The sequence below is a fragment of the Sphaerodactylus townsendi genome, linkage group LG12 (genome assembly GCF_021028975.2).
Source record: "Sphaerodactylus townsendi isolate TG3544 linkage group LG12, MPM_Stown_v2.3, whole genome shotgun sequence".
NCBI lineage: Eukaryota > Metazoa > Chordata > Lepidosauria > Squamata > Sphaerodactylidae > Sphaerodactylus > Sphaerodactylus townsendi.
Window position 1 is genome coordinate 8,231,155 of NC_059436.1, and position 27,181 is coordinate 8,258,335.

The window sequence follows — 27,181 nt, forward strand, 5'->3', positions numbered from 1 at the left end:
ATGCCTTGATTCTGCTACTAGAGATCATCCAAACCAGGGGTAGGGAATTGGCCATGCTGACAGAGGCTGATGGGAATTGTAGTTCCTGAACATCTGGAGAGCCGCAGGTTCCCTACCCCTGATCCAAACCAACCTGCCCATCTGCAATCAAGCTACCCAATCATCCAGCCCCTTTGCTTGCCCTCCCTGTGTTGTCTCCTTCGTGGCTATTTGTTTAGATACAAGATTCTCATGGGCAGAGATATTTTCTTGTTTTCGACTAACTTTCCAAAGTGCTATGTAAACCAAAGATGCTTTAGGCATGATATTTGGGGAAAATGGATTCTGAAAGGGAACGATTTGGAAACCCTGACCTCTCCAAGAGTTTATAAGCTTTCCCAGGTGGCAGTAACCTTACTTTTCACCCTTTCAACTCCTTTAACTGACATTATTTGCCTCTTTGGGCATGCTCAGTATTTCTGTCCCTTGGTGGCAGAGTTTCTTTAGTCGATTTACCAAATATTTTTGTGCACACCTGAGGCACCCCATACATTCTCACTAAACCATATCTTGGCTACAGGTGATATAATTTGCTGTTTTTATGACTGGCACATACCAGTGTCATAAAGTGTTGATGTAGAACCTGGGAGACCTATATTGAAACTTGCACTCTGCTATGGAAGCTTGTTAAGTGATCTTATGTCAACTACACACTACCACTTATTGTGAAGATAAAACAGAGAAGAAGTGAATGATGTAAGCTATTTTGGGTCCCCACTGTGGAGAAGGGCAGGGTATAAATGAATATGCAAGCAGAGATTGGGTATGGCAATGAGAAAAGTTTGACTGGGTGGGCATGCTTGGGAATATTGCGTCTGGCAACACAAACAGTATTTCTTGCATTTCCAGATCCAGCTGTTACGTTGCAGCCACACCTCCATTTTCCCATGCCGTGCCCCAAAAGGTTTGCCCGGCCTCCGCCACGGGGTTTGCTTATATTCCCTGGTGTTTGGTAAGCCCGCATGCCAGCGCTGCGGCACACTCTTTGGATGTGCTGTACAAAATACTGCTTCTCCTGTCCCATTTAGTGTCTCAAAAACCGAAAGCACCAGGAGCAAGCAAATTTTTAAAGTATCCAGACATTTGGGCCTGATTCCAAAAACCCCTGAGGCAGGGGCAGATTTAGGCTTGCTTTCCTAAAATGGGTGCAGGTGTGACTGCTCCAGAAGAAAAGAGGGATCCATTGCTGCATACCTGGCCACAAGGCAGACAGTGCAACACCTGATGCCGGGACTCCCGAGGTGCATGCCAGCTCCCAGTCAGCACATTCCAGGTAGGCGAGTTGACTTCATTGGAACAAACTGCCCTTGATCCTGGGGTGAACAAAGAGATCAGTATGATGCTGGCACACTGCAAACGATCAATAGCTTAGAACACCTTTCTTCACACCCAAATAATTACCAGTTCCTTGAGTGCAGAAGAATTCTGTCTCCATCGTAGACTTCAGCAGGGATTCAAAACAGAGCAGTGATACAGTTTTCCTTCAACTTCACAGGTCTGCCTTCTGTTTATATTAGTTAAAGGGTGCCTTTCACTGGCTGTGGTCAGTGTCCTAGCAGGCACCTTAATTTGCTTGTTTATTTTTTAATTTCTAAATTGTCCCACCTAAAAATTAGGGGAAGTTAATGTAAAATTTCCAAACGTTTTAAAGCCGGGGGGGGGGCATTTTGGGGAGAAGAATGGTCATTTTGGGAAAAACTGAGATGTGTGCAATAATTTCCTTGTGACACCTACAGTTATTTTACCGGTTTAATAACATAAAATGTGCAGTCTACAACTTAGTGCATAAAATGGTACTTTTAGGCGTATTTCTTAAGATTAAACTGTGCATGTCTTATTTGGATATTTATACCCAGTTTTCTCCACAGAAGGGACTCATACATAATGTTTCCCTCTTCCATTTTATCCTTATAACAATGTTTCCCTCTTCCATTTTATCCTTATAACAATCCTGTGAGGTAGGGTAGACTGAGAACAATTGGCCCAAGCAAGTTTCCATGGTAGAATGGGTGTTTGAATGCAGATCTCCTAAAGATAGATTATAGACCTGACTCTCTAACTCTGTACCGCTCTGTCCATAGAAACTGACTGTAATGTTAAGAATTGGCTCTGCCATTTACATTCTTTTGTTCTCCATGTGTTTCAAAGCATCTGTGTAAGCCAGGTTGCAATCCTAAACACTGGTAAGCCCGGAAGTCTATGAGACTGAGTCAATCTGTGAGAATACAGGAAGCTGCCATATATGGGCAGACCTTTGGTTCCTCTCGCCTGAGGCTCTCCAGGCAGGATCTCAAGCCCTGACAGGTTTTCCTCAACACCGACTGTCTGTAGGCTGGAGATGCTAGAGATTGAACCTGGGATATTCTACATGCCACTGCGCCAAGGCCTTGTTATTATAAGCTCATTAGGCCTCCTTGCGTGGGAGACCACACTGTCTGATTTCCAGGGGTTATTACTACAGGTTGTACCAGTTCTAGTCTCTTTTACTTTCACATTGTCTTTTAGGGCTTGTGCCGACAGCTCCTGCGATTCGTTTTGTGTTGCGGTCTTTCTCTTTCAAACATGTTGTGGATCTTGTCTACCTCCTCCCAGTGTGGGGTGTCTGGACCCTACAGGTGTCAAACTCGTGGCCCTCCAGATGTTATGGACTACAGTTCCCACCATCCCCTGCCAGCATCATGTAGTCCATAACATCTGGAGGGGCACGAGTTTGACACCTGTGAATAGTGTTTGAAGGTGCTGTTCTAAAAGATAGTTCCCAGGGTGGAAGCTTTACTTGTGTATTTGTTTACTACTGAAAAAAAGTTGCAATTTTTTCATTCAGTTTTGGAAGGTCACTGAGACAGGCTTTAGTATAAGTAGGGTACTGTGTTAGTGTGAGGGGAAAAGACAGTGGGGTATATTTGGTTGAGTAAAGAAGCTGGGACCCCCACTCAAATCCTCATTCAGCAATGAAACCCACCTGGTGATCATGGTCCAGTTATTCTCTGGCATCCTGACATACCTCACTGGGTTACCATAGAGAAGAGAGCCATATTTCCTACCCTGAGTTCTGTGATGAAAGGGTGGGATAAAAATGCAACTGACAGAAAGAAGCATTTTACAACCTGCTCCTACGCAAGTTTACTTGGAGGTAAGTCTTCTGAAAAGTTTAAGAATCCACCAGATTGCAGCCTTTCTCACTTAGATGCTGGCTCAAGTAAATGCTGATCTCCGAATCTCTGTACCGATCTGTGAAATGGGAATATCAGCCAGCAGGGGAGGGGAAAAACCAGCTGTTTTGGAGAGGATGTGAAGAAAATGAAACTTTATTTAGACGTTTATATCACATTTTTCCCTCTCAAGAGTGACCCAAAACAACTTCTACCCTCACCTCTTCCATTTTATCTTCACAACAGGCATCCCTGTGAGGTAGGCTAGGTAAGAGTGAGCAGCCGCGCTCACCCAGCACAGCAGCGTGGGGTCTGAACCTGCCTCAACCGCATCCCGCTCAGACGATCTAACCCATCCTGCAGGTGGGGGTTAGATCGTCTGAGCGGGACGCGGGAGAGGCAGGTTCAGAGCGCTGGGGTGCGCCTGGGCAGGATGTGGGAGAGACAGGTCAAGGTGATCCAAAAATGCCGTTGGGGGAGGGGAGGGAGGACGAGGCTTTTCCTGAACCAAAACATGACACGCACACCCCCGTTGAGCCTTTGCAATGTGCTCTGCAGCAGAGCGCTCCTCCATAAACTCGCGGTTTCACCAAGGTGGAGAATTTGCTCGCCGCCTTCCCTGGGCAGGCGCGTCCAGCCGGCTCTCCTGCTTGCAGCAGCCCCTTCCCCCTCTCGCAGTCCCAAGCCCGACCCCTCCTCCTCCGGGCGGGGGGCGCAGGCGGCGGCGGCACGTGCCGGGCCTTGGGGACACAGATTAGCGCCTGCGCTCCCCCCTCCCCGCCCTTTATTGCTCCATCACGCCCGGCAGCTGCCAGCAGCGGTGCACAAAGCGCGCGCCCTCTCCCCGCGCGCCCCGACTCCCCGCGCCTGTTAAGCAGCCAATTAACACCGTGTATGTAAAACAGGGCCACGCCTTCCTCAATTCTCTCCCCCACCCCTCCCCGGCCAGTTCTATGCATGCACTGGCGGCTCTGCACTGAAGCAACCCCGGCCGGGCCCGGGGGAAGAGACGGGGGCGGCGGGGGCGGCTGGCGGCTGGGTTGGCGCATCGGAGACGGGACTCGTCTGGCTGGAGCCAGCGGTAGGGCCAGGTAAGGGCGGCGCGGGGGGAAGGGGCTCCGGACCCAGCGGGGATGGGAGAGCCTGGGACTTCCCAGGTGGGATGTGGGGGGATTAGCCCAGGCTGGGCGCGCGCCTCCGGTACAAGCGCATTAAAAAGCCCCTGGTTCCAAAGCGGCGCCTGTCATCATGTAAACAGCCGCCCGCCAGACAAAACAGGCCACCTGGCACTTCTGGAGCTTTGCGTCCCGGGCACGCACACCGCAGTCTCACGGACAGAGCGGCCGAATAGGGTATGGGTAGAGAGTAGCAACTTTGCATAAGGTGTGCGAGAGGTGAGCAGCGCTGGCACTAGGAGCCCACTTCAAAGCAAGCTGTGGGTTCCTCAGAATGCCATTACACATGTCATTCTTAGGGCTGGCTGGTGTGTTGTCATGGTTTCATGGGTTGAAAGCGGATGCTTCGTGCAGACGGCACGTGTCATACCCAAAGCCCCATGTCAGGTATGGAGGGTAACGCGACTCATAACTGTTCTCATAGACCAGCCTTGTGTTTCTCCAGCACTTGCTGAGCACTCTTGTGTGGGGTGCATGTTATATGGTGAACATCAAGGCACAGAGTCCTATGCATACATTTTTGTGGAAGCTGTTGTGGACCAGAGCCTACTTGGTCCCGTCAGGTGGATGCTGGGCCACAGAAATATATGCCCACAATTAGTCTTGAAGGTGCCCCAAGATTTTTGGAAGGCTTGGGGATATATTTCTGCAAATCACTGATAGCTGTAGTGGACTACAGAGCCTGGCAAGGATGTAATTGGCTTTCAAAAGATGTTTGGGGTGGGCCTCAGTGATGGGAAGGGGAGGCCCTGTGGGAATCTTTGTCTGGGGGCTGCTGCTGGTGCCTGCCTTCCGCCAGCCCTCTGTGTTGTTTGTACTGCAGCAGACAAACGCTGGCGACCGCTGGGTCACCAATATTAAAATAATTTGAGGGGGACGTTAAGAGAGGATTTGCACACACTGCAAATGTGACATGGTTGTGGTTTCCTTGTTCTCTTTTTGAGTGTGTGTTTGTGATGTGCATCTCCTCCATCACTCATGGACACATTTAAATCTGGTCACATGCCCAGAAGTACAGGGGGACTTTTCATGGTATGGTATATTTATATGTGATAGGATACTTTGTGCATAATGCATTTAGGAGGAACAAATGCAATTAAAAAGACTTGCATGCTTTGATGTGGCAGGGGAACACTGGTGACTACTCCGCATCCCACTGGTTTGAAGGAATTTATCAGCAATTAAGGATGCTCCGAAAGAGCCGGAGTGGTGGTTACTGAGAAATCCATGTTCAAATCCCCACTTGCCCCGTGGAAAATTGCTGGGTGAGCTTGGGCCAGTTGGACAATCTCAGCCCTGACCCTGGCTAATATTTGGATAGGAGACCTCCAAGGAATACCAAGGTTGGCAGGAGGAGACAGGCAATGACAGACTGATGCCTTGTGCCTTGAAAATCCCGCGAGGTTGCCATAAGTCTGCTGTGACTTGATGGCAAAAAAGAGGATGCTTTGGACTAGCATCTGAAAAATCTGTGCCTCATTTCTGACAAGATGAACATTCACATTGCAATATACAGGTCTTATGGGACAATCTTCAGTCCCTTGATCCAGTTGTGACATCCAAAACAATGCAACGTGCTTTGCTTATCAGTGCTCATCATTTGAACCTGAGGTGGACAGATGTTCAGTTCATAACAGAACCAATGCCTTACAGCAGAGCGATTCTGCCCTTTTCTCCAAATAATTTCTCTGTCCACAGGGTAATGCTGGATTTTACATGTCCCACACCAAGAAGAAAATCCAGAGCTTAAGCCTCTGGGCCAATTCGAAGAGTGTCTGTTTTCCTTACACCTGTTCTTTGTTGTCTGGAAACTTTCATGTGTAGAATATTGAAACAGACAGACAGCGACAGGGTCTGGCAAGCTGCATCTTCAGCCTAGGCTTTTCCGAGGGTCACCACAGCTGTCTAGGAACATAAAAGCAGGCTGCTGTTCCCAGTACAACAGTGTGTGAGGAAATATCAGGTTTCTGCCTCTTGTAGGCACATGTTGTGTAAGTGGTTACCATACAAAATGCATTCAGGAAAGGCAGCGTCAGGATGGTGTAGGTGTATTCATGTATAAATATGTAAGTGGGTTAATATACCTGTGCGAGATTGTATGCAGAAGCATCTGAATTGGCATGGGACGTTTGGAAGTCCTGGCTCTGGAAAGCTCCTTCACAGGCTATATTTGCAGGAGGGGGGGTGTCCTTGGATCCTGCCCCTACCGTTTTGTGAGTGGGTTGTCTTTGCCTGTGCGTTTTCCACCTCCGTGGGAGCACTGCCTATTTTGAGATGCTGCCCTAGGGCATAAGAAGGTGGAAGTAATAATAGATATTCGTGATCAGCTTTGATCTGAAGCTTGTGCCTGGATTGTATGTGCCCAGAGACCTCTTAGCTTGTCTGGGGGGGGTGGGGGCTGGAGCACTTAGGGCAGGGCAGGTGTCTGCAACCTGCAGCTCTCCAGATGTTCATGGACTACAATTCCCATCAGCCCCTGCCAGCATGGCCAATTGGCCATGCTGGTAGGGACTGTTGGGAATTGTAGTCTATGAACATCTGGAGAGCCACAGGTTACAGAACCCTGATTTAGGGTATGCTGCATAGAAAGGTCTCCTCATGGCTGAAATGAACAAAAGCAAATCTTCACCTTAATGCCGTGATGGGAAAAGAGTGTGTGGCATCACTTTCGTGATTTCTGCAGCCAAAAGAGGTTTTGTAACCAAGGGGCGTTTCCCCACTCCCCGGGATCCCCCCTATGCCGCACGCTGCTCTCAGTGCGCGGCATCCCTGGCGTGCGCCCGGGCGTCCCCACGACCCCGCGCTCTGCGTGGGGTCATCAAAAGTCACCCTTTACAAGAGCACAAGGGATGCGGCGCGCTGAGGGGGTGCAACAGCGGCAGCGTCGGGGCGGCTGCGCAGTCGCCGCCCGTCGTGGGGAGTGCCCGGGGATCCCGCGCTATTTGAAGAAAGTAGCACGGGGCTTAAGGTAAGTGGGGAAAAGTCCAAGGATTTGCTTCATTCCCTTTGCAGACCTTCCTGCCTTATCATTAGAAAGTTCAGAACAGGAGATTTTGAAAACACCTCTCTGCTTAAATTAAATAAAATAAAAGTAGACTTTGTGAGTGTTAATAAAGGTGATAGAAAGGGCAGATGAATCATGGTCAGTGTTTGTGCAAGTTACCTGTCTGTTGATACATTTTGGAATGTTTTGTTATTAGTAGGCTTTTGTGCCGGAATTTTTAGCTGTTTTAAGTATTTGCATGTTATGTAATTCTGGTTTTTAACCACTGTAGAGCTGGATGGCAGTACAGCTCAGTGTATTGATCAAATATCTCAAGCTTATGCTGTCTCTTAACCCAGCAAACTTATAGATGGCTTTTAAAAAGGTTAAATCCCCTCAATGGAAATGCAAAAGAACAACAAAAGATTGGAAGTAAAACAACAACAGAACCCCAGAACTTTCAAGACCTGTTCCTTGATGGCACCAGTGTCAGGTTTTTAGAAGGCTTGGATCATGCTCATACAATTTTATAGCACATATCCAGTAGATTGTAGTGGTTAACTGGGTTTGAATCCCCACTCCTCCACATGAAGCTTGCTGGATGACCTCGGACTAGTCACAGTTCTCTCAGAACTCTCTCAGCCCATGCGAAGGTAGGCAATGAAAACCCTGAAGAGTCACCATAAGTCAGCTGTGCTTTAATGGCACACAGAGAGAGTTGACATAGATCTTCTGCTCTTGTGTAAAGCAGGTAGAACTGACGCAGGCTGTGCTGATGTGTAAGGAAAATGTGCCATTCCCCCACCCTACATTAGACATTGTTTTAAAGGGGGAAATTCCCAGCGTCCCCATTTTTTTATGTACGTAGCACCATCCACACACAGAATATTTTCAAAGAAAAGTCATAAAGATCCCTGTCCCAAGGAGTGTTCAGATCAACATAGTGCTACAGCAGAAAACTGAAAAGGGTAGGAATTTCTTGCAGTTTTGTACTTTGCTCTGTTCCAGTGCTTCCCCTTCCGTGACATTCAGCCCCTCCTGAACTCCCAGTCTGATCCCCACCCACCCAACACCAAGCTGTAGCAGTTTCAACCTCTCGGACATAAAATAGTAATTATTTTGCTTTCCCACCCTGGATCCTCTTAGGGGAGGGGCTGTAGCTCAGTGGGGGGAGAAGACTGATCTATTGCATGCAGGAAGTCCCAGATTCAGTTTCTAGTATTTTCAGTTTCCTGGTGTTTGGAATGGTCTTTCTATGCCTGAGACCCTGGAGCACTTCTGCTAATCAGAAGAAATAGTCCTGAGCTCTATGAACCAATGGTCTGACTTGGTAAAAAGGCAGCTTACTAGATCCAGGCTGCTCTACCATTTTACCTCTGCTACTCGGTTCCACATAAAGATGATAGTAGATTGTGTATTCCTCCACCATAGAACAAAGCATGCCAGATTTTCTTTGTTGCAGAGTGCTCTGCCTGGGTCCTAGTGCTTTCCTAGCCCTGCTCGCCACATCCATTTGAAAGTAAAGATACCTTTTGGCATAAATGCTCTTGTATCAAAGTACCATGTTCAATAATGCACAAAATAATGGTCTTGAGAAAAAAACAGTGCGCAAAAATGAATGATAATTCTCATATTCGTTTGGGACTATATTCTAATGCGAAAGCATACAACTTTCTCAACTGCTGCACCTCAGCTGACCGAACTATTCTCTTTAGGTGGATTGTGGAACAGAATATAGTTTCTTCCAGTTCAGGTGCATTAGGAAAAGTGAAAGAGGGCGAAACTGTAAATCGCATATGGGATCTCTGTCTGGAGATGGAGGAGTGTGTGGTGCCAAGATGAGGTTATGATTATCCGGCCATTGTTCCACCGTGGTTATAGAATCTGCTATGTGGTCAAGTAGGAGTGGGAGCAGATGGGGTCTTTGTGGAGTTTGTCACCTGGAACAAAACTCCTAACAAGCCTGTGCCGTCTAAAATTCCTGACAGAACTGTGCCAGCTGCTGGACTGAATACCTTGCTTTAGAAAAAAAGCATTGCTAGAATACAGCCTGCCAGATTCACTTAGCCTTGTTGTGCCTCAAGCATGCTCACTGAATCTGGCTTGGTTGTTCACCCATTCAGGCATTCTCGGTGCTGGGTTTCTTGTAGTCGGTTGCTGCCAGTTTGCAAACTGTAACGCCCGATGCACCTGTGACCTCTGTTATCAGCATTGCCAATGTCCTGTTGACATTGGATTACTGTGTTGGAAATTGAACCCGTTTGTACAGCTGTGATTGTCCTAACTGCTCAGCGAATGAACAATAACAACAACAAACATTTACAGGTAGAAATCCCTCAAATAGGACATTGCAGTCGAAGCTTGTAGGTAAAGATTGTTGTTCCTTTCAGCTTTGGGGGGGGGGGGATGTTGACAGCTTTAAAACACTGAAAAAGTATCTCAGAAAGAGGAGGAGAAATAACTGAATACCTTTATCAAGCATGGCCTTTGCAGGTATGATTCAAGGGGTGGGGTGGGGTGAAATTTCTTTTCCATGCAAATATGCAAGTGGAATGTGGAGGACACCTGAGACCTTCTACATATAAGATGGCCTGCAATGGGACACAGGAGTAGAACATTTCTTTATATGGAGTGTTTGTGCCTCAGCCTTCAGCTATAGCTAGCATCATAATTAGAATGCTGCAAGTCAGCAGGAAATAAATATAAAAACAGTGGTAGAAATTATTAACAGTGCAATCCTACGCTAAGGTACTCTGCTCTAAGCCCATTGATTTGAATGGGCTCAGGCTTGGAGTAACTCTGCATAGAATTGCATAGTAAAAATACTGTTATTTGAAAGAAAGGTGGTGGCAGCGGTGATAGTTTTTTAGAATTGCGGTATGGTTGGTAGTAATACTCTATAACCTTTGACATTTATAGGCATTGTACAATAGAAATGGAGGCATGGGTTGGTGAAGCAGTTAAAATGGTGAAGATTGCTAGCTCTGGTTTACAGTGAACAAATCACAGGTTACAGCATTTGTAAACATCACTTCTGAGTCTCATTGAATGATTTGGATATAGTGGTAAAACAAATTATTGGTGGGATCCAAGAGAGCTATTGCCCATCTTTGAAGAAGTCTAGTTTATTTCCCCTTGCTGGTGTAATAGGAGTGTATAAGTGAGAAGATCCAGCAGGGGGCAGGCAATTGGTCTGCTAGATTGGGCTGTAAGAACTTTCCATCCTTTTGTGTCAGCTCTTGTCCGTCATTAGGCTGATGATCTGAGGTCTAATTTCCTCCTACTTTTCAGAAGTCTCTTCTTCCTCCTCCGTAGCTAGCGAGGTAGCTGAAGGCTACCTGTCCCTCAGTTTTCCAATCTGAAATGTAGTTCTGTAATAAACATTTAACTTTATCTTTAATCAGTGAGTCTGCAGCTTCTCTGTGTAATTGGCACTCTGCCAACATGTATCCCCTTTATCATATAATCTGTTGTGGCATGTGGTTCAAATTTTGCTTATTTTCTGAGTAAAAATATTAAAAATTTGGAAAAATCAGAATGTTTGTTACTGAGAACTCAAAGTGATCAGTACAGGTGCCAGCCAAATAGCTATAGGGAGAGTGTTCCACCATTAGTGAATCACCATGAAAAAGGCACTATCCTTCTTAGTCTTACCTCTAGATTTTGGGTTCTCAGAGATGGGCCTCCAGCAGAGAGCTTAACAATTGGACAGGTTCATAGATGATACATTGGGTCCCACTGCCCTGGTGTTGAGTCCATATTTCACATTTGTCACACTTACCCATGATGAGAATGTTTGTGTGACCTCTTGTCCATCATTGGGCTGATAATGATAAGTTTCCGGGCTGTATGGACATGTTCTAGCAGCATTCTCTCTTACGTTTCACCTGCATCTGTGGCTGGCATCTTCAGAGGATCCACGGCCATACAGCCCGGAAACCACACAGCACCCCAGCAATTCCGGCCGTGAAAGCATTCGACAATACAATGATAAGTTTGTTTTTCAGCTTCTGTTTTTTTCTTCCTTGTGTTCTGGATAACTGTGTATGCTTACCCAGAGAGCTCTGAAATCTCCAGAAAAGGAACAGAACTAAAGATACCAAATGTGCTTTGTTTTGCGTTACAAAGTATGTAGGTCAAATGCAGAGACGTAAGTGCTCAATTGCATTGTGCTCATGATTAAAAAATCTCCAAGGAGGATGAGAAAACATGATATGCAGGCACCAAGTGTGCTTCTAACAGAGCAGGCATGCTGCTTGGTGAACAGACCAGTATTGCCAGCTTACCACCTAGCATGCCATCAAATACTTTTTTTGAAACCAAGAAAGCCAGTGAGTCGAAAATAACTTTATTTTTTCAAACTTCCTTATGGGTCAGTAGCCCAAATAACCTTGTTTGGTCCAAGTTCATCAGGGCTTGGGAAGCTAAGCAGGGTTGTCCCCAGCCAGTGGACGGGAGACCACCATGGAAGAAGAAGAATTTGGATTTATATCCCTCTTTCTCTCCTGTAAGGAGACTCCTTTCACTTCCTCTCCCCACAATACACACCTTGTGAGGTAGGTGGAGCTGAGAGAGTTCTGAACAGACTGACTAGTCCAAGGCCACCCAGCAGGAATGTAGGAGTGAGGAAACACATCTGGTTCACCAGATAAGCCTCTGCCACTCAGGTGGAGGGGTGGGGAATCAAACCCGGTTCTCCAGATTAGAATCCACCTGCTCTTAGCCACTACACTACGCTGGAAGTGTGAGGTACCTAAGTGAAGGAAGACTGTGGCAAACCACTTCTTTGCATGTCTTGCCTTGAGCACTCTGTTGTTGGACTGGCCATGAGTTGGTTGCAACTCAGAGGCACATTCTTTTCTGTTTAGGGCATGAATGAGCACCATTTGCCACCTAGACCAGACTCCCAGCTGCTTCCCTTCCTCCACACATGTACAGTGTACCTTCCTGTAGATGTTTACTTGAGAGTAAACCCCACTAAACTCAGTGGGCCTTACTTATGAGTAAATGTGTAGAGGAATGCTCTGATTCATTCTCACACCTCTGCTGCTTGGCTGCTCATGTGTCCTGACTTCTGGCTAGTGACTTGCCCCCAGGTGCTTGGCCCCAAGCCTTTTCTTCACACAATGAGAGAGGGAGAGGGAGGGAGGGAGGGAGGGATCTCCATCAGGGCATAGGGAGCCACTTCCTTTAGGATGCCGAGCAGGGGTGCAGGTGTCCCGCCCCACCCCCCAAACTCCATGTGGAGATTGGGACCATGGCCAGCCATCTTGCCACACCCACATCTCCTCAGGGGTTGGTGGGGTCATTTGATGCCGGCCTCAGCTCACATCCAGTCTACAGTTTAAAGCTAAATCCAAGCCTCTCTGAGGCCAGGATCAGACAGCACTGGGGGCTGACCAGCTCTAGCTTTATACTGTTGGCTACACACACACACACACCAGCTTTATTTGCTTGGATCAAGCTTTAAACTGCAGGCTGGAAGTCTGCAATTTAAAGCTGGACCTCGACAAGCTGAGGCAAGCATCAAACAGGCCTATCCCACCCCCGATCTTTACATGGAGATCGGGGGTCGGGTGAGCTTGGCTGGCCCCACTCCCAGATGGAGTTCAGTGGGGAGCAGCTGTGGAAGGGGGGGCAGTGCCCAGGTTTGGCCCTGGGTGCTGTTTTGTAAAGCTGTGACCCTGGTTGCCATCAGGCTTTGTCTCGCATGCTGCCTGGGTTCTTGCTCACGCAACAGCAGCAGTTGGCGCATGGTGGCAGGGCTGTCCTCTCCCACTGCCATGCAAGCAAGCAAGCAGTAACTGCCCATCCTTACCAACCTCTGATGCTGACCCAGAATTATATGTAACTACAGACTTCTTTGTGTAGGAAAAATGGCTTAGTTTGCACAGCTGCCTCAACAAAAGAAAAAAAAATCCCTTCACTTAAGAGTGTTAAAATGTTTCATTTTTAAAAAAATTATTTTATTGTTTCAGAATAACAGGAGAAGAAGAGGAGTTGGTTTTTATACCACACTTTTTCTCTACCTTAAGGAGTATCAAAGTGGCTTACAAGTTGCCTTTCCCTCTTCACAGCAGATACCGTGTCAGGTAGGTGGGGCTGAGTGTAGTCAACCCCGCAGGGTCGTCGCTAAGGAATAGGCGAGACGCGGAGGAGGTTTCATCTGGCGGAGAGCGTCAGCAACAGGAAGCGCGGGTTTTCGTGATCCTGACAACTCTCTCTGTGCTGGTCTCTCGCACCTTTTATTAGGGTTTCATTGTGGGCGTGTAAAGGAGGTGGGTAGGGAGATGAGCGGGAGACCGGGAGACCTGGAGATCATCATGTGATGCATGATCTCACCTGGCTACGTGCGGAGAGGGGAGCCGTAGCTGCCTGAGCCTAATCCTCTCACCTGGGGGGCAAGACCATTGTCCCTAAGCCTCGTGACTGAGCCAGACATTTCAGTTCATGACCCGCGACTCATAGGGGATGAGGAGTGGGGGTGCTGTGCGACCAGCAAGGCCAGAGGGTCCATTGAAGGCCCTAACGTTTCTACCACGGTGCTGCTGGGTCAGCAGTGCATCACTACATCTCCTCCTTTTTTTACATTTTAGAAAAAGGGGGACCGAAATGCTAAGGGCGATTTAAAGGACGCTTTGTCTCCTCCGGCCATCTGGTCAAGCTGACCAAGCTGCTTGTGTAACATTAGAACTTGGCTCAAGCGGGTAAGGGAAACGGAGGGGCTTCTTTGCACACGCTACAGGCAATATTAGGACACACATTGAACGAAGCAAGATCCGGATAACGAGGCACACAATTAAACCAATGCAGAGCTGTACAATAACACATCAACCATCTCCCTCCGGCAGCCAGCTCCAGAGGGCTGACCACCAATGGGGCAAAACATCATACTTCAGATTAGATACAACTTGCAGCTCATGTAATTTCATATGAATCAATTTGGGAATTATCAGAAAGATTAAAACAACACATATTATGTACATTCTCACAACTCCAGATGTAATAACAATAAGTAATCAATAGCTGCACGATTGTCTAGGGTCGCTTGACGGTTCCTGCTGCTCGAGGAGGCCAGAGAGCCGCCCAGAGCAATGGAGGTAGAATTGATGGGCTTCTAAGGGCACAGGCCAGCCGCCAATAGTCTTGGTGTTACAGGAAACAAGTCCGGGCTCCCAAGCAAAGGGGACAGGCTCCGCCTTTGAGAGGGCGACCAAAGGCTGCTTCGACAGGAGGGATCGAAAGGCAGAGCGAGCTGCCGGGCGGGCGTCCGGGCTCCTGGGGTGGAGCCTGGGGTAGCAGAGAGTCCCGGCAGACAGACAGGCGGAAATGCAGCAATAACAAATAACATAACTTCAAAAAACTAGGGCATGCAATAAATTTAAACAGCAAAACATGGCTAAACGCATACATAGGCTGGATGATGTATGAAGGAAGGCAAACCCGCGGGTTGCATAATTGTCCAATGCATGGCTCTTGCTGTTTGACTACCAAAGCTACAGAGCCGATGACGCTAGAGTCCATGGATTTCTCAAGAGCCGAGGGAGAGCTACTGATAGTCTTTAGCATTGCAGGTTCAGTGATTCCTCACGAGCAAGGTTGTGAGAGAAGGCGTGGTTCCAACAATTATTCAAGCCGCTGAAAACAGCCGGAGAGTTCCAAGGGTTAATCTATCAGGAATGTTCCTGGCTGCAATTCCAAGTTTCCAGCCAGGGCTGCAGAGAGGAGAGAGAGAATGGCGGCTGTAGATGAGGAGCAGCGACACACAAAGGCCAACCTTTGAGCCATAGCTGGTCTCAATGGCAGCCTGGGTTGGGCGCATCTCCTCGGTGGAAGAATGGGTGTCCCTCCCATCTTGGCCCAGGCTGGAGGGTGATCGGGCGCTCTCTCAACAGGGCAAGCGGGGTCGATCCCTCCAGGGAGGCCCCGGCTCCATCTCCGGGATGGGGCTGGCCTGGCATGGCGAGCTGGACTCCTGTATAGAAGAGAAAAAACAAGCGACGCTTCTGTGGGTTTTATGCGTGCTGGCTGAGTTAATTCGTTCTTATAGGATGACAATGGAAAGCCCGAGCCCTGAGTGGGGCGGGCAATTTTGATAGAGAATAGAGAAGAGTACTTTGGATATGGTCTGCTGGATGAGACCTTGATTGGGTCAATAGGGGAACTACTCCCTTTTTTTTCGGCTTGTTTTGGCTGGCTTTCGTTAGGCGAAAGGCCCATTCCGGCTGACCGCATCACTTGCAACATCTGCTACGCTAAGAGATACAAGGCAGGGAATTGCCGAAGGCTTAGGAGAAGGGAGAGGTCATATCCAGGTCGGATGTTTGTTTGTAAAACAATCCCAATCACCGGCTCTAAGGTGTGGGTTTTTTGCAAAGCAACTTGAACAATTCACAATTATAGTCATATCGTAATATAGCGTCTATAGGAAAGATATAGAGAAGATGCAAAGAAAACAGTTCCTGGGCTTGAGGTTTGATCACAGGAGTTACAAATTGAGAGGGGTTTGCAAAAACCCTTTATCAGATCCTAGATCTAGAGGTGGGGTGCGCCAGCCCATTAGAAAGAGGGAGGGTGTGCAGAAAGGAAGGCAGGGGAAGCGGTTTGGAAGTCAGCTCTACCTTCCCTCCCCGTAAGGGGACTTTGGCCGGTTTGAGCTCGCTTCCTACCTTCACAGCGGAGGCTGTGTAAGATAGGGTGTGGCTGAGAGACCCCTTGGCACTGTGACTAGCCAGGGAGCCCCTCAGCAGAGAATGTGGGAGCATGAAAATGATTTTGGCTTCATATGTAAACTATGCCACCAATGTAATAGTGTAGGCTCAGATGGACGAAGGAAAAGGTTCTCAAGGAGAGGTTTGAAGAAAAGTTTTGAAGGTTTAAACTAAGATGGAGGCTGCTTGAAGCAAGTCCCATCGGTATCCTGGGGAGCACGACGAGCTGTGTCCCGCTTAAAGCGGATGCTGTAATGGGCGTAGAAGCCTTTCAAGGCATTGGCACACATAATCAGAAGGAGAAAAACTTTAATTGAAGCACAAGAGCATAGCTTAGAAGCAATGGAAAAATCCCCTATGAGGGGAAAACCTTAGGGGTCTCTTGAAGGGGGCAAGACATACAGAACATACATAGGCATACAGAGCACATATAAAGTGACGAGGAGGATTGCAACTCTGATTTGAGATTTTGCTCTCTCTGGAGGTGCTGACGATTTTGCTGCCACTGGGAGCTTTGAGCTTAGGGCTTCTGCACACAGGCTCAGAGGCTATGAGATCTGGTTTGAACCTTACAGCTGAGAGAGGGACTAAGGGGCTTCTTCTTCACGGCTGACTTTTGGCTTAAGGCCATTGTGCGAGCATCTTCCCTTCCATGCCTCATTGTCCTGTAGATTGGCTATGGGGCATTCTGAGGAGGGCTCAAAACGGCCAGTCCTCTTCCGGCCAGCATTCCTTTCTGCTGCAATTCAGTGACTGTGGACTCTGCAGAGATTTTTGAAATGCGTGCCATTCTGGGGCACTGGCGGAGGCATGGTGACTTTGGAAGTAGAAGGGGCTAGCAGAGCAGGAAGTATAGACGTAGAGGGGGAGCGAGCAACGAGATTTAGGATTAGCTGAACTTAGATTAGACTCAAGTGGGAGAGCATATAGAGGCAGGGGTGTTCCGTGAACTTGGCAGTTTCTGCAGGATGTTTGTCCATACTTGGATGTGGATGGCTCCCTGGTGCATGGGGTCGATGACCCCTGGGATGATGAACAACCCCTGTTCAGCTGGGCGGAAGCTTTGGCAAGACCAGCCTAATGGTCTCCTCGTGGGGATGGGATCACTATACTGAGCTGGAGCAGCCGGAAGATCTCATGGGGAGCTCCTGGGGAAGGGTTTGAGGTGCGGATCTTGGTTCCGGCTGGGAGATGCCCGGCGCTGGCCTCCCCAGCGGGCATTGGGAGCCCGGCCCTAGACTTTCCTGGGGGTCCTCGCCCTCTGGGAGAGACCTCCTCCGCCAGGGTTGTAGGCCCCCGCCGCCGGCAGCCTACAATTCCTCCGAAATGTCCTTGGCTTGCCGCGAATTGAAACACTGCCCTCGGGCTGCCTCATGGCAGCGGAGAGGGCGGCGACTAGAAGGCTGGCTTGATGGGCGAAAGACCCGATATCCTGGCAAGCTTTGAGCATGTCGGCCAGCTCGGGTTCCTTCCTAGGCCTGGGTGGACGCTGGCGCACTCAGCGGAGGCGCTCTCCTTGGCAAGGCGCTTTAAGGAGTTCTCGCCCCTGGGCCTCCTCGCTGTCAACCTGCCTCTTGAGGGCCTCCTGGAGCCTGTTCACAAACTCAGCATAGGGCTCTTTGAGGCTTCTGCCGGGTGCTAGAAAAAACTTTGGGTTGGCTGTCCGGGCATTGGGGATCTTCGCTAAAACGCCTTGTGGTAGGCATTCAGAGGCGCAATCGTATGGGTGGGCCACCGCAGGACGATCTGATTGTTGGGGTTACTGAAGGCATCAAAGCCGTAGAAGCTGAGCGGCTGTGTAGGCGCCGGAGGCGGCTGTTCCTGTTGAAGCACTGCTACGGAACTCACTTTCCCAGACCACAAATTGTGCAGGGCCCAGGAGCATCGCGAAGGTGGTCTTCCAGTCAGTCTGGAACCATTATTAGGTGGTTCCTTGCGATGGCCTCCAGCATGCCTCTCACGAGGGGCTAGTGACTCCTACGCCCGCATTGCTTTGGCGGAGCTCAGTAAGGATGTTATAGCTTAGGGGCGGTGACTCGACAACCCGCCGGATGACGCCACCCTCCCCTCAGTATCTGTGAAGTGGACGGGCACAATGCAAGAATTCGGCATCGCTCTTCCGCCAGGGTTTTCTTCTGCAGATCGCGGGCTAATACGCTCTGGCGAGTTTTGAAACCCGCCATTACGTGGCGCTGACGGAGGTGCAGTGGCTTCGGAAATGAAGGAGCAGTAGAGGGGCTGAGCCGCTGAGAGTTTGAAATGGGTGAAGGTTGAGGGGCAGAAGGAGGACAGGCGCCCAATTTAGTGGATAGAGAAAATTCCGGGTTGAAATTGAAGGTGAAAGATCGAAAAGGAGGGCGGCCTACAGCAAGGGAGCCATAGGTCTGCAGGCTGATGGCTTACAAAACATTGTCTCCACGCCAGTAGCAGCGACATCGGGCGCTGCAGGCTCTGTGCTAAGAGTCGCTCGATGTTTTCCCAGTCCTTAAGATTCAATGTCCCCCTCTGGGTACCATGGACACTGAGCTTCAATCTCCTCAACCAATTATGGCGCAGCTCCTTCTCTTTACGGGACCCTGCCGCATTTCGCTAACGCTTTCAGTTCGCTGCCAACGGTTGTCATAAAGCCCTGCTTTTGCAAGCTCCCATACTCACCGTGTTCCGGCCGACGAGAGAGTGTCCTAGGACGGGCAGTCTCTGGATGCGCCGATCCAGAGGACAGGGCGATATCGAAACGGTGGTCCCTGGATGCGCCGATCCAGCGGACTTCGGTATCGCGGCCCTTCCCCAGGCGACGGTGAGCAGGGTGGAGGTTCGAGGATTCCCGGTTTCGCACCAGCTTGTAGTCAACCCCGCAGGGTCGCCGCTAAGGAATAGGCGTAGACGCTGGAGGAGGTTTCATCTGGCGGAGAGCCGCCAGCAACAGGAAGCGCTGGTTTCGCGGATCCTGACAACTCTCTCTCTGTGCTGGTCTCTCGCGACCTTTTATTAGGGTTTCATTGTGGGTGTAAAGGGAGGTGGGTAGGGAGATGAGCGGGAGACCGGGAGACCTGGAGATCATCATGTGATGCATGATCTCACCTGGCTACGTGCGGAGAGGAGCGTAAGCGTCTGAGCCTAATCCTCACCTGGGGGCAAGACCATTGTCCCTGCGCCCGGTGACTGAGCCAGACAGTTCATGACCCGTGACTCATAGGGGGATGAGGAGTGGGGGTGCGGTGCGACCAGCAAGGCCGTAGGTCCATTGGCGTCCCAACGTTCTACCACGGTGCTGCTGGGTCAGCAGTGCATCACTACACTGAGAGAGTTCTGAGAGAACTGTGAGTGGCACAAGGCTATCCATCAGGCTTCATGCGGAGGAATAGGGAAACAAACCCGGTTCTCTAGATTAGAGTCTGCCACTCTTAACGACTATATCATTCCAGTTAACTAACGTGCTTTTTCATTTCACCTAACAATAAGAATGGTTGATGATTGAAGTATCTCTTTTTTGTCAATCTCACAAAGTTAATGTTTTAAAAGATGCCCTGTGACCAGTCTCTTTGTCAAATTATTTTTTTTTTCCGATTGGCCAGAGCAGGTTGTCATATATCAATCACTGGGAAGAAAGATTAATTTTTATGCATTTATTTACTTCACTCTTGCCATTCTTCTAGATAGCAGGAAGGATAGCTGTGCTGTGAAGAAAAAGATACTTCCTCCACCTTCCATTCATGGGCATATGTTTGTCTGACCTCAGATGCATTTGTCTGACCCCTGCTGCTTAGAGACATTAAACTAGCCAGGGAGTATATCTCTACAGTGTGTCTTTGGTAATCAGCAGGCTCAAAATAATAGATGTGAGAATCTATTGGGAGCAGGAACAAAAACATGGTTTGAAAGAGAAAAAGACAGTAATTAACACAATGCACTGATCAAACAAACAACTGAAGCGTTGGCATTTTAACGGCTAGCAAGTTTTTGTCGCAGCATAAGTTTTCATGGACTTGAGCTAGCTTTGTCAGATATATGAATGAAAAATACTAGCTATACCCTACTGGGTTGCCGTGATTGCTGTGACTTGAGGGCACTTTGCACACACATACACACATTTCCACCAAATGCGCCAAATCGCACTGATTGAAACTGAAGCTCAGCACATGATTTCCGGCCTCAGAGCACGGCTGCAGCAACATGCTTGCACGCTCCATCTGCCCATCGTCTTGCACTTTCCAGCCACTGAGTTCTTTCCCCTTGGCAACCCTTGAGCTGCTGAAACTACCCCAACTCTGTTTGAGCCAACACGGTCCTTGACAGAACACCCTCTGCCTGGCACCGCAAGCTGCTAAATTGGGTTTGACTCGCTGCACTTCCACCCACCACTTTAGTCACTCCATTCCGGCAGGCAGGCAGGGCTGAGCACAGTGGGAGGTTGATGAATGCTCCTTTTCTGGATGGGAACAAGCAGATGAAAAGTTCCCAGGTGGAGGGGCGAGAGAGATCACCCAAGCGGGTTTCTGCCTTGGGGCAGGGCAGAGCTGATGGGTGGTCAATGTGCAAATGACAGGGCCCCGTACTTGCATCTTTAAATGAAGATGCTTTTATTATTGAAGATATTTTTTCCTGATTCTGCTGAGGAGCTCACAGCAGTCAGAGCACTGGGTTGGATCGTAGTGAAAGTAGTTCTTGGGACAGGCTTTGCCCCCTAAAAACAGTTATTTGTTTGTCTTCTGTGCTGAGCTTCCCCAAACAGATTCAGGGCCGCTTACAACAAAGAAGCTGTGCATCATAGACATTGTCACATGGAAAAAAAAACCATTAAAATTGACATAAAATTCCATAATACACACACACACAAAAACCCACCTTGGTGCCCTAAAACCGAGAGTATTTGTCATAGCCAATATCTTCCCACTCAATATCTTCAATTGTGTCTGGGAGGGAAAGATGAGAGGAAAGGGAGGAGGGAGGATGGCCTGATGGGAAAACATTACTGCCCTCAACCATGGGCCTGGTGAAACAGCTCTGTCTTACAGGCCCAGCAAAATTGCTCTAGATCCCACAGGACTCTACTGTCTCCTACAGGAGAGAAAGGGGGGATATAAATTCAAACTCTTCTTCTTCTTCTTCTTCATGCGACAGAATGTTCCATCAGCAAGGCCAAAAAAGCCCTGGCTGAGGACAACCAGACTGTTTTAGGTGTTGTAAAAAATAGTAGTGTATCTAGGGGGTGGAAGGGGGGTCTCAGGCCCCAGACATCACTTCTGGGGGGCATATTTTGTGGCCGTGCCACACACCCCTAGGTGCACCTGATTGGGAATTCCCTGTTCAGGAGCACAGTTGAAGGCTGGCACCGCAATCTCTGTATGGAGATTGCAAAGAGGGTCAGCTGGGCTTGCCTGGACTCCATCACCATGTGGAGAGCTCCATGTCACACCTGACCTCCACATGGAGGCGGAAGCAGCAAGGGTCCATTTGAGCCTGGCTAAGGCCAGACTTGGATGCAGCAGTAAAAATCTAGTCATCAAAATGATTTTTTTAAATATGATGGTTACAACTTAATTTGCTCAGGGTTGCAATATGTGTATAAGAAACAAGGATCTGTAATCCTTTCTTCTCACCATAGCAAAAATAGAACTTGCAAAAAATAAAGGATGAAAACCTTGTTCAATTACATAAGTGAGTCAAGTTGCCCAAAGTGTGGGAGCTTCTCCCTGTGCAACTTGAAAGGAACTCCCTGTGCAACTTGAAAGGAAGAGCCCCTCGGGGCGGTATAAAAATCTAAACAATAAATAAATAAATAAATAAACCATGCGCCATGCTAATTTTGAAGATTTTGCTGAGGTGGAATTCTGTTCACCCTGACAAAAAGGTAATATGTGCGCTTAATCTCCCAAAGGTTATCTCAGCATTTTCTTATTTAAATCTGTAATAAAACTGCTAATTATATGGAGGCTGATCCTAAAGAGGATAGCATAAATATAGAGTTCTAAAGAAATTGTTGAGCATGTTTTAGGGCCAAATCAGATGTGGCAAAATCTTTGTGTCCCCATGTGGCCAACATAAGGAATTTAAATCTGTGCCCCTGGAGTGCTGTGCTCTGTTCTTAATTCCCAATTACATGCATGGCCAATCTGGAATATGATCACGATGCATAAGTGAAGGGGAATAGTTTTCCCATCATGCCATTTCCCTGACCTGAAACAAGCCTTGGGAGCCACTTTGTGGAAGCAAGTTTGGTAAATTGTGCCATCAGTGCAAAAATGGCTGGATACGTTCTTGTGTTTTGCACCAATTGTAGCTTCCATATCATCTTTAAGGGCAGCCCCATGTCTGTTACACTGCAGTAGTCAACTCTAAAGGTCAAAAAAGCATGAATACATTTAGTGAGGTTGCTGACTTGGCATGATGTTTTGAGGGCTGGTCTGTGAGCAAATAGCCATTTCTGGTCTTTCAGACATGTATCTAATGGTTTCCGTAAACTCAATTATACTATTTCAGTTCATGTTGCATTCCATGGCAACATGTTTTAAAAGCAAGCTGCATGCCGGGGGAATTTTTTCCCCATTAGTTCATTTTTCAGTTTATTAAAGAAAGAATGATTTGTGATGTGTGCCGTATGTAGTGTTTGGAGGGCAGATTACATAGTGAAAGTCGCATCTGTATTAAAGGGTACGGAGTGCTGCCTTGCTGGGCATGTGCCAAGCTACAAAAGGACAGAAGGGCAACTGAGGAAAATGAAGAATAGGCCTTCTGCATTAGACCAAATGTCCTTTTAATCTGGCCTCCTGTTTCCCACAGTGTCTAGCTGTTGCTTCTGAGAAGCCATAAACAAGGCATGGAGACAGTGTTCCTCCCCTCCCCCCATATTTTATTGACCTCTTATCCCCCACATTTTTCCCCAATGGAGACCCAAAGCAGCTTGCATCATTCTCCTCTATCTTATCCTCACACCAACCCTGTAAGGTGGGTTAGGCTGAATGTGTGTGACTGGCCTAAGATCACTCAGCGAGCCTCCATGGCACAAACGGGGGTTCAAGCTTGGGTCTCTCAGACCCTCTGAAAGAACAGTGCTAGAGGTTAGGGAATGTCATGGGGCTGCTTTATTTTAAAAAAACCTCCTGCTGCAGTTTGAATCCCAAACCCAAGCAAAACTTGTGTGTAGAACTGGGTTGGACTGGGAAAAGACCTGTCCAGGCCCTAAACTTTGTCAAATGTAGGTGGCTCTGTGGACTGTCTGAGCTGGAAGAGGGCAACTACCAGAGGGAAAACCAGGAACTCCTTCCAAGAGACTATTTCTTAACCTACTGTGAAGGTGGCCCTGGGCTGTCCCTTTCTTCAGACTGGGTGTGCACCATGCAGATATGATTGTGGTGAAGTGTCTGGACAGATCCCCTGCAGCGAGACTTCCAACACAGATAAGAGAGACCCTTTCCTTGCTTCCTTTATGGCAGTTTCTTTCTTGTCCTATTCAAGCCTCCCCCAGGGATAGCCGGGCAAGATGACTGGAAAGTCCTCATTGTGGCTGAGGTAGCCGCGCGCCAGTGACTGCAGGGTCATTATTCCTGGTGCAGAACAGATTGAGCTAATTAACCCCAAGCTTTTTGTTTTCACTCTGGCCTTTCAGTGCATTCCTCATTTCATGAGCAAGCCATCAGGGCCTGTGTCCTTGCATTCAATACGCAGAAGTGTTTCCACTGAAAAGAGTCATGGACGGATCCCTGAAGAACACACAAGCACACATATGTGAGAGGCCAAGTGCTCTGTATGCACAAAATAAGGGGATGGGAGGAGACCCAGAACTGCTGCTGTTTGCCCTCCAGTCACAGTTGACTTATTGGGGGGGGGGGGGGGGGTCAATGCCAGAAATGTTCAGAGTTGATTTCCCAGTGTCTGCCTCTGTATCGTGACCCTGGAATTCCTTGATGGTCTCCCATCCAAGTACTGACCAAGTCCTTGGTGGTCTCCCATCCAAGTACAGCTTAGCTTCCAAGATCTGACCAGATTGGGCTAGTCTGGGCTATCCAGGTCAGAGGTATATGAATAGACTGAAGTAAAGAAGATGTAGCTAAATGAGACCCAGGAGAACACAAACCTAGGTCTAGTTCTGCTGAAATCTTCAGTTGATTAGGGCTAATTCACATGTTACCGTGATTTCATGTCCCCCTTGCGTGGACTTTCAGCAGGTGTGTTCTAGAAATTCCATGCTAAAAATTTAATTCCCAGGTGTGTGCAGGTCTGTTTCTGATTGAGACTGCAGACAGTGAGGAAAAGGAACCAAAATCTCATCTTCTGTTCCTGATCTGAAACATCCCCGGGGAGTTGCTATTTGGCCACTGGAAAACCTTGTAACTATGTGCAGGTTTAATTAGAGGGGCAAATGGTGGGTTCTTTGGGACCACATTAAATTGACTAACTAGGGGAGGGTGAAACCCCTTCTTCCTGGCCATTGTCCCAGTCTGAATCAGGCCTGCACGCACATGTGAGAATTATAACTCTACCAAAAGCCCATGGGGGGATGACTTTGTAACATGTGAATTGGCTGTCTTCAGAGCTCAGTGACTGTGACTTTTCTGGTCCAGAGTAATGTTGTGCTCAGCTTGCAGATGAAGTGATGTCTGTTACGGGCACACACTGTGATTTTTGCACACTGCTGTTAAATTTGCCTGAGAAGGTTTTTGGTGTCTTGCGGAAAGATGGGAAATGCTGTAATTTCAAGGGGAACACGGGCAAGAATTGTGCCCCAGTCGGAAATGGCAAGCAGGGCTTTGAAAAGACTCTGGCTGACATCAGTGGCGTTGAGAAAGAAGTTAAAAACTTTGCTTGAGGTTGAAATGCTGATCAGCTGACTGGACCAGTATTTATTATGCATCTTTTCAGCAGTGTAATCAAATCAATTTATTTTTTTTAAAAACTGACATCAGGAATCTTGTAGCTCTTTAAAAGCTCCTTATTCTAGCATAAGCTTCCACAAGTCCATTTTTTCTTGTGGGTTTTATGTGTGTGCACGCACTTATTTAAAAATAGGCATATATATGTGTGTGTGTGTGTGTGTGTGTGTGTATATATATTTATATATAGTTCTAAAAGGAAAAAGTTGTAAAGTCAAAAGGCCATGAAATATAGGAAATGCAAGGTGAGATGTAATTATGTGACATTCTAATGTAATCAAGGAAAATATGGCGTCTATTCACAACAGGAGTAATTACTCTATCCCCAATCTCCCTGGTTTTGTTAAGTGAGTCCTCCCACTGGTGTCTTAATTCTGCTCTTTGAAATGAGTGTCCATTTATTCTTTGCGTAGGGACTGAATGGTTGAAGAATAGAACACCGTTGACACATGGCACCAGGTAGTACATCTGAATATGAGCAAATAAATGAGCCCAAGATAGCATAATTAGAGTTAGGCGATATAGTGCTATGAAAGGAGGAAAAAAATCTGACATTTAAAAAAATGGCAGTATTCAGAAACCTGTGGGAGAAATTTTCAGTCTTTCAGGATCCACTGATTGTGGTGTAAACAACTCCCCCCCTCCACCATCAATTAGAATTTTGGTATAATCTCCCAAAGTATTTGGAAATCCTCAGACAATCTAGGGGTTAACTATCTTAGCAAAATTACAGGCAGATTGTCAATTACCTGCTATTCTGAGCGGTCTCTTTATTTTTCTTGATTGTATTTGAATTTTACGTAATTAAATCTCACCGTGGACATTTTTAAGGGCTCTTTTGCCTTGCTGTTTGCAACTGCTTTTCTTAATCACCCCTCTATAGTCTGGCGAGGAGGCCATAGCACGCAAAAGCTGGTGCTGAAAGAAAAACTTGATAGTGGTTAAGGTGCCACAGGACTTTGGTTCACTTTTGCTGGGATAGGTTAACCTGGCTACACCTCTGGAATTATCACACAACAAGGTAATGCAGTTAAAACTTAAAAGAAGAACATGAATGGGGTGAGATTCAGGCCATGTGGAGGGATGGGGTGCAGGACTGCTACTTGCTTTTCCCTTGATAACCTGAGTAGTGCTCGCTGAAAACTGGAGGGGGTGATCCTTTGTTGGAGCTGCAGCCACTTATAAGGACCATTTATGACTGCACTGCAATCATATGTTTTCCACTCTGCAAATGCATTATGTTGCCATCTGATGGCAAAACCAGTGAGGTTCTCCTTGTGTTTTTGTTGTTGTTGTTGTTGTTATTAAAGGATTTGGGATAGCAGGAAAGACCTTTCTGTACCCAAGATTGTGAAGAACCACTTAACAGGCAGTAGATCAAACTAAGCTGGAAGAACCAGTGGTCTGACTGAGCCAATATAGATGTGTGGTTTTAAAGAGTTGGACTGAGTTTTCCCATGCTCAGCTCAGGTTCCGTGTGGCCATCTTTGGGGAATGGCTGTTGAAAAACAGAGGAAAGCCCGCTTTGGCTTGGATCATTGCCACAGAAGGGCTCATCTCTTCCCGAAAAGCCTTTTCCCCATGCCAGAATTGCACCGGTGGGTGTGTGTGTGTCAGGGGGTGTTATTTCTTAGTGTTTTGCTGCTTGATGTGGGCCACCCTGTGCATGTGAAACAGCAAAAACTGGGAAACCAGGTCTGTTTTGACATGGGAGGCGGGGAGGAAGGAGTCCTTCGTGGTGATGCTCCCACCCCAAATGGACTCTTCTTTATTTTTTTTAAACAGCCATTCCCTGCAGATGCTGTGTGGTTGCAAAGAATTTAAATTGTATCCAGGGTAGCAGGACCCAACTCTTTAAGAAATAGAGGAGCCCTTAGTATGAATCAGCTTTTATGATGGTAGCCGTGTACAAATGATTCTGTCCTAGCCTACCTCTCTAGGTTGTTGTATGAGGCTGGAATACGAGGTAGAACTGAAGTATGTGTCTTTGTTAACAATCAAAACACTTACGTGTCTGTCTGAATGGGCTTCTTCTCTTTGTATGGGCCTGCCACGGCCCCATTCTGACACCAGCTGCAAAACAAGCCAAGGAGCAATATGATTGGCAGTGGGTGCGAGCAGTTTTCCAAAATCAGACATACCTCTCTGAAAAAGGATCTGGGCAGAAAGGGTTTTTTCACCCTTATGTTCTGGCATTTCTTCTTCTGCTGTTCAGAAAGAGAGTTCAGTACTACAGGAATCAGTTGCGGTT

At 47.7% G+C, this 27,181-nt stretch overlaps 1 protein-coding gene across 2 annotated transcripts in view; it reads left to right on the plus strand.

Annotated features, from left to right (window-relative positions):
- Nucleotides 1-4,153: 4,153 nt before the first annotated feature.
- LZTS1 (leucine zipper tumor suppressor 1) overlaps nucleotides 4,154-27,181 on the plus strand; it is a 63,889-nt gene continuing 40,861 nt past the window's right edge. Inside the window, exon 1 of one of the 2 annotated variants that reach the window (XM_048513384.1) lies at nucleotides 4,154-4,282. The gene's annotated coding sequence lies outside the window, so the exon portion shown is untranslated. Of the gene's footprint in view, nucleotides 4,283-13,388; nucleotides 13,442-27,181 lie in introns of those variants that run through there. The other variant, XM_048513385.1, reaches the window with a different exon arrangement.